Here is an 11,311-nt window from a genome sequence, read left to right on the forward strand (position 1 = left end):
ATTTCCCCAACACCATATCGTGATTTCATTTTTAATTACATTCTCCACACTAACAGTCTCAAAGTGGTTTCTTCCAGTAAGAACTCACCATTTGTTTAACAACTGATTTTAATCTACTAAGCACCAGGCACTATTCTAGGAGCACCAATAAAGAAAACAAACAAAATCCTTGCCCTAGGTAGCGATAGGGTAATTCTTTCAGAGAGTATGCAAATTAATCATTAAGAATAGAAAATAACATTAGATCCTGTAGTTTTCAGATTATCCACCAGGTGGCAAAGTATGCAAAAATTGACAGCTTAACATGGACCAAAATGTTTCTTTTTGAGATCAGCAGTTAATAGCTAATGGTCCTAAGGAATCTTGTGTTCAGTTTCATACCTCACTCCTTGTGAGGGACTGACTCATGCTTTCAAGGAAAGCAGAGAGTCAGCTGCACTTCCCAGACGTCTGTCTACAAGCTACAAGGTCCCAAGACTATCTTAAGAAAATTTGCTTTCTTCCTCCCATATTTCTCTATGCCCCAAGGTGTATGGGTTACAGAAATCTGCCTGCGGGTCTGAACATCTGGCTTTGCATGGGATTCCCCTAAGCCTTGAGTTGATTGTATGCAAATTTACATAGAAAAACTTAGCAATCACACTGTGATTTGCTCATAATTGTCCCAGAGACTAACAACTTAGAATAACATCCATGCTGAGAAAGAGTCAAACACATCTGCCAAGGTATACATACATGCAACTGTGCGTATTTCTTGTTTCCAGACACCCCTGAAGTGCAACCTCACGCTTATATTGAAGAAATAAAATTACTGCATTTATTCAGATTTCTTCCTCGGAATAGAAGATATTTGCAAACAAAATTGGACCTTTATTCATCTTTAGATCACCCAAAGAGATTAAAATATATTCTCTTCTTAGAAAACGGTTTATACAGAATGTAGAGATACTTTTTGTGTGGTTTAAATGTAGAGTTTGAGATTTTTCCTAATATCTCACCACCCCCATTGGGCCCTGCGAGATTTGACCCTGTCTCCTTCTCTAAAATCACCTCCTTCTACGGGTTTCCTCCTTCATTCATTTATGCATTCCTTAAATATTTCCTGGCTTTTTCTTGTTTCAGTGAATCTTTTAAAGTACTTGGAATAGAAAAGCAAATGTAACTGTATTTTTTCATGAAGCCTACATTCTGTCACACATGGATCAACTTCATTTTGCTTCATGGCCTTTGCATCTGCTGCTTCCCTTGCTTTGAACCACTCTTATGCAGATCTTCTCAGAGATGGATATATTTAGATAGATACTCATACACACACACACACACACAGTTACACATATACATATATTATACATATACATATACATTGTTGTGGCCAATATATCCAGGACTCACTATCCTGGGACCCCTCAATAAGGTCAAGTTTATCTCCTCAGAGTTTACTTGTGAAGACTAAATGAGTTCAAGAATACAAAGCCCTTAGCAGAGTAAGCTTAACAGCAGAGTAGGATAAATGTCATCTATTATTTTGATTTGGTTACCATTATTGTCAATTAAAGATCTCCACAATCTTTGCAGAGATTTCTGAGACTCAGGTCCTTGTGGTGTTGGCCAAACTACAAACTGAACCCCTCTACAGGAACCCAAATCTATGAAATCTATTTCCAAGATGCTGAAAGATTATTTCCTGCTCCCTTGTGCAGCATGATACAAATATGCCTGAGTAAACAGTATGGTTTTTATCATGGATACCAATTGGAAAATAATTTAGAGATGTTTTTGATTGGAAACAAATTTTGACCTTTTGGTGTATTTACATTCAAAATGTTTCCACTGCAAAGTGTTTAAGCTTTTATTATTGCTTTTATCATGTTGTATTACAGTCATGGGTAGGGTGGCCATACTTCCTAGTTTATGCCTGTTGTCTTGAAGTACCATCTGGTTTAGCAGTTTAGCACTCTCAAAGGTGTCCTGGTGTAGACAATAAACTCTAGAGTCCACCACGTTATGGGGCAGGTGCCTGGCTGGAGAGCCTGAAGAGCACTGGGTGGTCTCAAAGTCGAGTGTGGGCCTTTGTGAGAAACTGTTGAGTCTGGCGACCCAGAGCTATCTGGATGATTTGCACGCAGAGAAGGGCTTTGAGGGGAAACTTAGGCACTGGAAGCTAAAGGCAGAATCAGTAGAGGAAAGTCAGGAGGGCCTCAGAGACAATGTCTGAGCCCCAGACGAGAGAGTTCCTCCTGCCATTTCTGCTAAGAAAGCATTATATTCTTGGACAGTGAGGACTGCAGAGAATAGCACCACCAGTAAGCTCTTTTAGAAATTGTAGTTGTAACAAGTCTATTAGGGGACAGCACCCTGGTCAAACAATTAAGGGGGATGGGATATAACCTGGAAGATGCTTTGCAACCCTCAGTGAGGTGTGAAAACAACTACAGACACTGAAAAATCCTCAGGTGGGAGTTGGGGGCTGATTTGCATATATCTTTGTCAGTGCAATATTTAACTGGGTTTGGTATAATTTTAAAATTAGGTACTCCAATTACAGAGCCAATTACAGTGTATTCATTAAAAAAAGAATATTTGGTAAGTAGGATGCCTCATGCCCTGGCAAGGACATGGGACTGGTAAGAAGATACTTTTCTAAACACAGAGTACCTTGGTTATTTAGTTTTAAAATTGTAGCCCTGGTTGGGCAGCTCATTCGGTTAGAACATTGTCCCAATACGCCAAGTTTGCAGGTTCCCTGGTCAGGGCACACACAAGAACCAAGCAATGAATGCATGAATCAGTAGAACAACAAACTAATCTCTCTCTGTCTCTCAAAATCAACACATAACAAATTTTAAAAATTGTATTGTGAAAGATTATTTAAATTAAGGCATGGTATATTTGTATATCTAAGGCATGGTATTTAAGTGCTTTGAGATTTTTGATATTTGGTTTGAGAACCTTTGTCAATCAGTCTGTTCATTCAACAAATACTTATTTAGACTTTACTATTTGACATGCACTGTGCTAGGTGATGCTGACATTGTCACTATAGACATCCATTCTTGTGGTTTATTCTACCATTTTTATACCAAGGACTCTCCCAAAATGTTATCTCAGCAACTATCTGCAATCCTGCTCTATATTACATTTCCAAATCCAAGGGAACAAAGGGGAATTCATTCTCCCATTCACATCCTCTCTCTCTCATCACTTTACCCCCAAACCAAGCAGACCTGTCCTTCACTTGTGTTCCTCCTCTCTCTCACGGTAACACCTTCTTCAGACTATCCAGAGTAACTCTTGCATCTTTACATCCAGCTGCCAGGATTTGCCAAGATGGTTTATCTCCAAAATGTCTCTTCAATCTTCCCTGTATCATTTCCACTTCCAATAATAATACTAAAGTTCATATTTCACTTGCATAATTACAGTAGGCTCTTCATTGGTTTCCTTATATTACAATCTGTTGCATTTTGTACTTCATATTTTAGATTGGCTTTAGAAAGATCTTCTTAAATCACAGATCAGAAATGACACCTCTCTTCATGAAAGTCTCTGATTGCCTACAAAAATAAAGTACCAGATCTCTATTCCGGCATAGTCTTTCTCCAACCTATGCGTTCCAGTCCTTCCTCCACTAAATGATTGCTCAGACCTTACCCTTGAGTTCCAGCAGATTGTTCACTATTCTTTGACCCTCACACACTTTTGTTTCCATGCCTCTGATCAGGCTATTGTCCCACCAAGTAATACACCAATGGAAATAATATTCATCTTTTCAAATTCAGCTAGTCACTATTAAATGCTCACTCTTCTTTCTAACACATTTTTAAAGAAATCTTTTAGCCCTGGCTGGCGTAGCTCAGTGGATTGAGTGTGGGCTGGGAACCAAAGTGTCCCAGGTTCGATTCCCAGCCAGGGTACATTCCTGGGTTGCAGGCCATGACCACCAGCAACCACACATTGATGTTTATCTCTCTGTCTCTCATTCTCTCTCTCTCTCTCTCTCTCCCTCCCTCCCTTCCCTCCCTAAAAATATATAAATAAAATCTTTAAAAAAAAACTAATTTTTTTTAAAAAAAGAAATGATTCTATAAAAAAAAAAGAAACCTTTTAACACATTTTCTTCTGCTGTTCATTAAGTTAATAACATACAAGATGTACTTGGGAGTCTGCCTCTCGGTCCCTTAAGTGGTCATGTGAATGTCCAAAAGTCATACCACTTCTGCAGACCTTCGCTGAGTCGTGGTGATACACAGACAGTATCATAGAACTCTATGTGATTACGGTTCTCCTCCTCCCCCTGCAGTCCTTGGTGACAGGGAGCCATTCACTTTATTTTTGTCTCATTCATAGCACCTGGTTAATTTCTTCCTTGCACAAAATGAGCCATTTTTAAATGCTTGTTAGAATATCTAAATTAAAACTTCAGCATAATGTAAAATAATGCGCTAAACTTAGGTCATATTATAGGTATTTGGGAGCTTTCATGAATTTGATTATGTGAGAAATGAGATTTTCCTCAAATGGTGAGAAAAGCACAAAATTCATCAGAATAACTTTAGGGGAGCACATATTGCAATTGGCTATATTAAGGTTTTAAGTAAGTCGATGTAATAACTGAAAACATTAGAAACATTCTGAATCAATGACAACGGGAAACTGGTAAGGAGAAGGGCAAATATCGTTCAACTTAACAGTGTAAAATAAAGAGGAGCACAGAAGCAAATATCGGCAATACTTATTAAAAAGTGACTTTAGCTACCAAATTTCAAATATGCAAAATCATCTCTTTGGACACAGAGATACATTTGGCTCTTTCAGTCCGATGTAAAACACGAAGCATTTGATTCAGGTGACTTCCTTTGATCTGATTTCATAATCATCGGTCTACTTTCTGCAGGCTGGTGAAGAGAGAGAAACTACCAATCACATTAATAAATTATCACTGTCACATTCCCTTTAGTTCTGGATTTTAAAACAATCACTCTTATGAAAAATGCATTTGCTTGAAGTGTGTTGACAAAACCAGATTTTGGGGCTGATAACCAGACCCAGAACCATCACAACTTCATCACGGCCATAGATGCTGCCTAGGAGAGCTGGTTCAGGGCCTCGGATTCCACCCAGTCCAACCACAGCTTGGCCCCATTCACGAGATTGTTCTCTAGCTTATTATTGACAATAGCCATAATCTTTCTTGGATGGCATTTTGGAAAACACTATGTATCATTTGCTTCCTTCCAAGATTAATTAAAGGAAGGAGAGAAATACATACATATGTATATATTACTTATGCAGTACAAACAAAAATCTCCAAAGTGAAATAAAATGAATAACTGTGAATTCCTCCATAAACACAACTTCCTACACTAGATTTTTAGGGAAAAATATGTAATGCACTGCCTATGTTGAAATCTCACTAAAGTTCACAGGCATGGAAAATATATATAATATATTATATTATAATAGTCTATATAATTTCTCAGAAGGTTAGAAACACAATGAACTATCCCCTGGCTTCCGATTGAGAATGACAGTCTCTTGGGAAGAAACTCACTGCAGGGCCATGTCATGGGTGACAGTTGTACTGGTTTACACACACAGCTACTTTATTTTCCTTCTCTTATTTTCTTCTCAATAAGAGCAGCAGCCTTGGTATCTGTTCCCAGGCCTCTCCACTCCTGGTGCCCACCGCAGGGGCACAGGCAGATACTAACGGGGGGGCCAGGCTCTGGCAGATGGTCTCTCTCCTCAGGCTGCATATACTCGTGCAGCTCAGGAGGGGCGCCCTCAAAACTGTTTAATATAAAAGAACCCATTGTTCATTTTTCTTTGTTTTGAAAAAATTGGCCTGTATACATTATGTTAAATGTCTACAAAGTAGTCTTCAGATGTGTATCAGATCCCTAGGACCTTCTCTATGTATTTGGTGGAAGAAATTCTTTCTGCTGGAACTCTTTTGGACAGGTTTTTAAAATAAGATGATAAGCATTGGCTTCTTACAGTTAAACACCAAAGCAAAACCGTATATTGCATTGACCACATAATAGCTAGCCATGATCAGTAATTTTGTTTTGGCTAATCATGACTGATTATTTTAAACATAAGTGCCTAAGTAAGTAAAACAGGGGTATATTAAGTCAAATCACAACCTTGTAGCTTAATCTGAAACGTGATTATAAAATTAGGTCATGCAGATGGCTCCAAAAAGTGTTTTCAAAAATGTAAAATGATTTCACTTTTGAAGACAAGCTTCATCTTAATTCTTTAAGTAAGAAAAGAAAGAAAGAAAAACAAAGTAACTTGAGATCCTCTTTGTTTAATTTTTAAAATAAATCAGGGAGGAGGAACTTGGTAAAGATATTGTCTTTAAATAGTTTCCTTTGGGGAAAATATCAATGACTTAAATGTTTCAAAAGTGGTTAACCTCTTGTAAAGAGACTGAACACAATATGCTAGGTATGCGTGTCCCCCATCACACATATTTCTGATCCAGACTTTTAAGCTGTCAATGCCCGAGAGACAATGCCACTGACACGAACCTGGCACTAGTCCTGCCAGTTAATTTTTCCCCTGGAGAGCGGTTTTGGGCGACAGAGTGGCGTCCGGGCTTCCCAGGTTGTTGCGCTGACAAACCGCAGTGGCGGTCAAGTCAAGGACCCCGACGAAATCTCATTAATCATTCTAAATTAAATCCAACCTTCCTCCCTGACCATGCCGAGAAGAAAGCCATTTTTTCTGTTTAACAAATAAAAATTTCCTCAGTAAAGATTTGGTATCTTTCTTTTGTTGGTCTTTAATTCGATCAGACAAAAATAAAATAAAGCAACCCACTTTTCTAAGCCTGGAAACAAAACATTTGTCCAGATATGATTTAACAGATCAACCAGGTGTCTTTTAAAAATAAAACAAATTTGGAATAAAAATACATGGAAACATTCTGAGGGGCAACTATACTTGTTAGATTAAGGACACCATTTATCTTTCAATGAATTTATTTCATTGTATCTAAAATATGTAACCTTTAGTAATATTTGAAAGAATAAGAAAAAATTCATTATCTGTAATATTTTGGCATATTTTATTCATTTTTCCCAGTCATAGATTTTTGCTCTGTTTTACATAGTAATTATAACATGTGTATATGTGTATAACTTAATATCCTTTTAAATATCAGCTTTGTAACTGTTTTCCATATTATTTATTATAAACCATCATAGCTTCATAGTAATACATCACGAGGACATCTCTGGGTATACTTCACCAGAGTATACCCAGAGACTATACTTAGCATAGTGTCTGGTACATAGCATGTACTCAAATTTTTGTTGGTTATTTGCTAGAAAAGACCCACATTCGGGGGCTCCAGCTGTTTCTGTCTTTTTGTAAAAAATTAAAAACAATGATGTGATTAAGATGTATGTGCTGCCTTTTGTCTATTTTGGATTATTTCCCTAGAATGGCTTCCTGAAGAGGACATACTCACTTGCAAATGCTTGAAAAGAAACTGTAAGCAGTTGTGTTATTTAAAGTGATCTTTAAGAAACAGTGATCTCTGGCTGGCGTAGCTCAGTGGATTGAGCGTGGGCTGGGAACCAAAGTGTCCCAGGTTCGATTTCCAGCCAGGGTACATTCCTGGGTTGCAGGCTGTAACCCCCAGCAACCGCACATTGATGTTTCTCTCTCTCTCTCTCTCTCTCTCTCTCTCTCTCTCTCTCTCTCTCTCTCTCCCTCCCTCCCTCCCTTCCCTCTCTAAAAATAAATAAATAAAATCTTTTAAAAAAAAGAAACAGTGATCTTTAAGAAAAAGTTTATTTTAAACTCCAAAAAACAAATTCCACTTGGAATAAACAGGTTATCATGCTAGCTAAATATTAAGACTTCTGAACCAGCTTACTCTCATTGAGCACCAAATCAAAGATATTGTTGAAAATATAAAAGATCAATTTAGAGCAATAACAAGATCAATGATTTAAACTCTTTAAATTAAAAAAATATATCAAAGCCAAAATTTAGCCAAACATTTAAAATTAGAAGTCCTAGAGAAATGAATTTACATCTAGAATAATGCATAGATTAAATCTGTATTAACATTTTTAAATATTAACTAATATATTCTGACTTAAACTTTTGTACATCTAAAAAATTTGGGTATATTTTTTAAAAATGCAAATAGTAAAGCATCTTTCTCTATGCTTATGTAGAAACTGAACCAGGGCTAAAATAATTCAGTCGGGTGGATTGAGAAACTGCTGTGGGCCACGGTCTGTGTTAGGAACCGAGGGAGACGCAATAGTGTCTTTCTGCAAGAATTGAGAAAGTTGTGCTGGAGGGAAAAGAGTCTGGGAAGACTTTGAGGGACAAATCGCATTTCAACAGGTAACTCCAGGGGAGGGATGACAAGCTTTTCCAGATGGGAAAGCAGGACAAATGAGATTAGAGAGTGTTAGTTTTAACAGAATGTAATAGGAAAAAATCCCAATGATAAGTTTGGAAAACTGAAAGTTTTTAAGCATTTTCCCATCTTGTGTTCTTTTTCTTTAAAAAAAAAAATTCCGTATGTTGGAAAACAGGTGTTGATTGCGTGTAGGACATATGTACTCGCAGGACCCAGTGGCAAGGTGTGTTCTGAGCTTGAAACAGCGCAGTCTTCAGTAGGCAGGAAGGTGTAGACAGGTCGGGGTTGCCGTGGTTCTCTTGTGGGTTTCAGCCGGGCTCAGATTACACAGCGAGGAAGGGAATGTTTGGTCACAGACAATATAAAAGACATTAGCACTACTGTGATTTTTTTAGCCTCAAAGAAGTCAGCCCCAAGTGGAAAAGGCAAATTCAAAAAAGGCTGAGGGTAGATGAGGAAAAACTGCTTTCTTGGACTGCTTCACATGCAAAGTTGACCATCCTTCCTAAATTTCTTCTTCCCTGGTTCTTGGGGTACCGTTCTTCTCTGGCCCTTCTCCGGTTTTAACAAAACCTCTTTTTCTGCCTTTTTTTTTTCCTCTACCAAAACTTAAAACGTTTTGTTTCCCAAATATTTCTTTTTACTCAGCATATTCCCAGAAGAGTTGTCTTTTCCCACCCTTTACTTCATATACCAATACAATCCCCCAAACTGACATATTCAGCCCCAATTGTTTACGAACTCTACTCTTATTCTCCAGTTGCAGTCAATCAATGTTCTATTGCTACTTTCAAATTCAAAAATTGGGATCCTTATCTTCCCATTTTTCTCCATCATTCTACAGGTTGCTTCTCCTAGTAGCTATTTTGCTAACAAGACAACCAGATCCCCATGTTAGAAGACTTTGTCCAAAAATCACTACATTTTATCAATTACCAGTGTTATTAATTTTTTTTGAAATTCATTCCTCCTCTCTAAATCCTCTGCCATTTTGCTAGTTCAGTCCTTATAATAAAATCTGACAAGCTGGGAGCAATCATTGACCTTAATAAAATCATATTCTGATAAAGGAGTTGGACATGTAGAAAATAATTATAACAATAAAAATATTTACAAAGTGCTATGGTTTATGAAGAAAGAACCAATTAAAACCAGGGATAGTATGGTAAAGGCAGTTTTGATAGCTTTGACAAAGAAAATATACTTGGAGTGGATCTCAGATATCTAAGGGGAACTTTAGACACAGAAGGGAGAGAAGAATATCACAGAAAGAACGGCGTATAAAAAGGCAAAGACAGATCAGACTACATTCGAGATGAGGCTTTAAAAGAAAAGCTAAGGCCAGATTATGAAGGAGCTTACATACCACGCCAAGGAAGCTATAATCAATTTTGCAGAGAGAGAGGAGGCATTGAAAGGCTTTAAATAGTTGGTATCATCAGGAGTTTGCATTTTAGAAAGATAAGTTTGTTGTATCCAAAAAAACTTCCAATAGTTCCCAACGTTAGGGGATATGCTTCCCCAGTAGGCACCTGGAAACACTGGGACATTATTTATGTGTCACAATTACTGAGGGACGGTACTGGCATCCAGCAGGGAAAATCTAGGCATATTTATGTCCTGTACTGTATGGAGCAGTCTCCCATGATAAAGAACATCCTTCCCGAAAAGCCAATGGGACCCCACTGGGAAACAATAAATTGCTAACTTAGTAAATGTTTAGTATTTATTAAGGTTTTTCATAGATAGAATATTTTTAAAATTGTACTCACCTAGTTTTAAAAATAACCAAGAGCAAAACCTATTTAGCTAGCATAAGTAGTAAAAGAATACTGTTTAATTGGAGAGGGTTCCCACTTCAAGTGATGGCCACATAGCTCTTTCAGAACAATCTTCCAACAGACAAAAATCACGAACACTGGACAGAATATATCAACTGCCTGGAAGCAGTGGAAAGCGGTCTAAAGTAGGCTGCCAAGGCCCTGACCAGTGGCTCAGCTGGTTAGGTGCAGCCAGTCAGGGGACATGCCTGGGTTGCTGGTTCTGCCCCAGCTGGGGTGTGGACAACAGGCAACTGATCGATGTTTCTCTCCCTCTCTTCTTCTGTCTCTAAAAATAAATAATTTTTTTTTAAAAAAAATAGGCTGATATGACAGAGGAGAGAACACTTCAAAGAAGAAAATAGCATTGAATGACTTTCCCAATTTTTATGGCACTTAGCTTGAGGGTAGTCCCCATTCTATATCAATGGCAGGCTATAGCTTCACTGACTTAAAGAACCATGGGATAGTGTTTGCGGTAATGGCAGTTGCTGAAAAATAAAGGGAAAAATACTGGCAAAAAAAAAAAAAGCACCAGAGAAAAGGCCCAAGTTCCACATGCAAACTCTGCCCCAAACCCCTGACTGGTCTCTGAAGCGCACGTGCACAGGAAAGGCTCCAAGCAGAGCAGCTGAGTTAAAGAACTAAACTGAGATTTGAGCTGCCACCCACTGCAGGGGAGCAGGGGCTTGAAATAGAAATTCAGTCACATTAACAAACAACATGTTAAAAAAAACGTCTTTGGAGACATGTTATCAGAATCCCAGATTTCTACACCTTATTCACCATGCCCGAGACAAAATCTAAATTACTAATGTATGAAAGAACAGAAAAATGTAATCTATTCACAAAAGACAAGGAAGACTGCCACTGAGATGACCTCGATACTGAAATGAGCTGAAAAAGATTTTAAAGCAGCTATTATAATGATTAAGAGTGTAAGGGAAATGTGCTCGTAATGAAGGGATATGAAATAGCACAGAAATATAAATTATAAAAGCTAAATGAAATTTCTATAACCAAAAAAATACAGTAATTAAGAGGAAAAAAATGATTGAATGGGATTAAAAGAAGAATGATTACGAGAGTAAGTGAACTG

Source organism: Phyllostomus discolor, chromosome 8 (genome assembly GCF_004126475.2).
Source record: "Phyllostomus discolor isolate MPI-MPIP mPhyDis1 chromosome 8, mPhyDis1.pri.v3, whole genome shotgun sequence".
In the NCBI taxonomy this organism is placed as follows: domain Eukaryota; kingdom Metazoa; phylum Chordata; class Mammalia; order Chiroptera; family Phyllostomidae; genus Phyllostomus; species Phyllostomus discolor.